The sequence below is a fragment of the Styela clava genome, chromosome 11 (assembly GCF_964204865.1).
Source record: "Styela clava chromosome 11, kaStyClav1.hap1.2, whole genome shotgun sequence".
Taxonomy (NCBI): Eukaryota; Metazoa; Chordata; class Ascidiacea; order Stolidobranchia; family Styelidae; genus Styela; species Styela clava.
The window spans coordinates 21,441,284-21,444,514 of record NC_135260.1 but is presented as its reverse complement, the minus strand read 5'-3'; the positions used below and the strand labels follow the sequence as shown (position 1 = coordinate 21,444,514).

Here is a 3,231-nt window from a genome sequence, read left to right as displayed (position 1 = left end):
CGTATCTTTTCACGTCATGGATTTCGTGCAAGGCCCAGCATAATTTGCGGGCAAAGATCAAGGCATTTAAATTTTTTTGAGAACTGGAAAAGTCGCCAATAACGCGTGCAATCGCCTTTTGCTAAAATCGCCGATTGTTTCATCATTGTGACCTGTTATTTACGCCGTAAACGCCTTTACGTTGGCGTTTATTTTCTCCAAGTCACAAATTTTCCACAAATTTGTGACACGACTATGATAAATATTTTATTTTTGTACTAGCACGGAATTATGAACCCGACGAGAATTCTTATAAGTTCATCGGCGATGAGATTCCAAAGACAAATGAAGGAGTATAATCCGCGACTTAGATTTTTTGATTGAAAAGCGGAAATATAAAATACTAAAAATAAAACCGTAAACAATATAAGTTTTGTTGAGACACGATCAATTTTTATTGTACTGAAATAAATTTTACAGATAATTTACGGATTTTTCGAGAGGTTTTATCTTTGAAAATAATCGGAGTGGCAACATTGTCATTGAGCAGTGTCAGTATTACAAGTACATCTCAAATTTATCGAATTCTCAAAATAGCAAAAATACGAATCAAAACAATATATAAACGGGCAGTATACCACACATTTTTATGTCCGCGGATAGCCGTGGTGTTTTAGAGTGGCTCTAGTTTTGTCGACGCAACCGCAGTTTAAATTGAAGACAATTAAATTAATAAATCAAGACATTTTAAATATGTCCGTATGGGTCTTTGATTGCTTAATTTGCACAAGTGAAAAATCATTTTTCGTTGAAAAAGTCGGCTCTTTTAACAAGTGGCGTAATCGCGGGACTGTTCGGCGTGGATTTCGACGGTGAATTTGTATTTTGATTTACTAGTATACTTTATAATTATTTTCATTGTATGAAGTAAAATTGTACTATACCGGATTTTATATCAGCTATCGAGATTTTTGTAACGGCGATAAGGAGTTCGGAAGATTGCTAAAATACGTATCGAAATTAAATATATCAGGCAGCTTATCTCATATTTTTATGTCCACAGATCGCCGTGGTATTTTAGTCTAGTACTATTTTTATTTTGAGGTAAGAAGTCGCAATCGCGAGTTACGTTGCACACAATTAAATTAATATATAAGGACATTTTAGAATCTCGGGGCTGTCATGGATTGAATATTTTACGCGACAGAAAAATTATTACAAGCTTAAAAAGGCGGCTCTTTTAACGAGCGCGCAATGGCGGTGGCTGTTATAGACGGCAATGGGAATTTCTGACTTTGACCCCCTTTTTTTTTGAAAATCCTGGCTGCGCGCCTGAATTTGTGCCTGTTTATTTTCGTATCAAATTATAAATAAAACCCTGCAAAGTCATTGCGTGAATCCTGAATGTAATTTTGAGTTTGAATAATGATTCAATAAATCGGCAATAATTGTAATTCTATACCAGTCAAATAATACCTCCTTGGTAAAATTTGGGAAAAATTTCGCACAATAACTTGTTACCTTGTTTGACATTTTAAATTTATAAAAAGGTGTTGGCGCGCTTTATGCAAAACTTAGTATTGAAATAATACCCAAATCTTCAAATTTTTCCGTTTCTGTTTGTTGGGAAGAGCCGAAAGGTAATTCTCGCGGGATTCAAAGAATTGGAACTTGGAATCACTTGAAATAAATTTGAAAATGAAATCACTTCGCGGCACGGTGGTTGGGAACCACTGCTCTAAAATTACGGATCGAATATATAGTTTTGTCATAAAAGTTGTAATAGCATTGTTGCCAAGGCTGCACATCTGAGCTACTTGTAACGGTTCATTTATTGATTGATTAAATTGAAGTAGGCATTGTGCGAATTTTTCATCACTGAAATGTCAGTACGTTTTGCTGTAATATGCGGCTTGACGGGTGGTCGATAAAAACCTACAAAATCGATGAGTAGTGAATGCGATTTTGGAACTTGGTTCTGCGGCTGACAATCCATCTCGAACCTTCTCTAGTTACTGGTTTAGAGTTAGTAAATTAAGTATTAGGTCATTCAAAAAGATTCATTTAAAAAAATGATCTTCATTTAAGGTATAAAATGTTTTTATCGCTGGCGTTGCCAGCAATGCACGTGGACTCCGACCACAATCGCCCATAATTCCGTCGTTACACGTGTTCAATCTCTCTTGATTTCAACCTTGCAGGCGCACGGTCATTTCGGTCGAGTTCACGTTTGCTCCAGACGTTCGTTCGTGCTCCCCGTTTGCTCCAGACATTGACATGTAAAGGTAGTTATTTTATACTTGTTCTATACTTCATACTCATTATACGTATTATTTTATACATATTTATAAAATATGCTTGCCTAAAATTTCACAGAACAATACAAGATTTTATAGCCGTACTTGTTTTCCATGTCAGGACCAGGAATTTGAAAAAACATTGCAGTTCTACAGAATGGTGAAAACAAGAACTTCAGCGAGGTACGACGATGAACTTCTCGTGACATGTATGTATTTTATTCGTATTATTTATCACTAAGTGTTGTAAAATATCCTTTATTTCTTGTGTTATGTTATTGATAAGAGTACTATAATATAGTACGCCGTGTTTTCATTTCAGGGTTTCAAGATACACTGTCTATAGAATTGCTGATGCATGAACGATGAATCTGAAGAATGGACCTACAAGATGAGTAAACACCATATTACTAGGATAAGATTCAAGTTTATTATTATTTGTTGAGGGCGATAAGGCAAAATTTGTTGAGGGTAGTGTTTTAGTGGTATTTTAGTAGTGTTAGATTGCTTTTATTTCTCATGCGCGCAATGGCAACGATGCTGTTATCCTGGTGCGGAGCTGTTGGTTGCTCAAGTTTAGCATTTACCGTATTTGACTTGTACGTGTGCTCCGTTTACGATTTTCAAACATTTTGATATCAACCTTGTATTGCATTACGCTTGGAATGTGCTTACTTGGAACGACTTAAATCAGTTGTAAAGCGAACTCACGGCGACAAGTTTTTAGCTAAAACCTAATTTGTGTTTAGTGATCCAATGGGCACCTGTAGCCGCGCCTATCTGTTAAGCTTGGCCAGAGTATGAATAGACCTAATAATATACAGCACTCGCCTTTAACCGACATATAGAATGCACGATTCGCTCACGTTTTGTCAATACCTAGTATCTGCGAAATACCTACATATTCCGTACCCATTGCAACATTGTTGATCGTATAGGCGCGAGCATCTTCGAA

The 3,231-nt window shown here is 36.2% G+C and overlaps 1 long non-coding RNA gene across 1 annotated transcript; it reads left to right on the top strand.

The window, feature by feature from the left end:
- Positions 1–2,161: 2,161 nt before the first annotated feature.
- On the top strand, positions 2,162–2,742 carry LOC144429967 (uncharacterized). Its single transcript, XR_013479207.1, has 3 exons — positions 2,162–2,264; positions 2,398–2,485; positions 2,599–2,742. It is a non-coding gene; the product is annotated as an uncharacterized LOC144429967 (long non-coding RNA).
- The last annotated feature ends 489 nt before the right edge of the window (positions 2,743–3,231 follow it).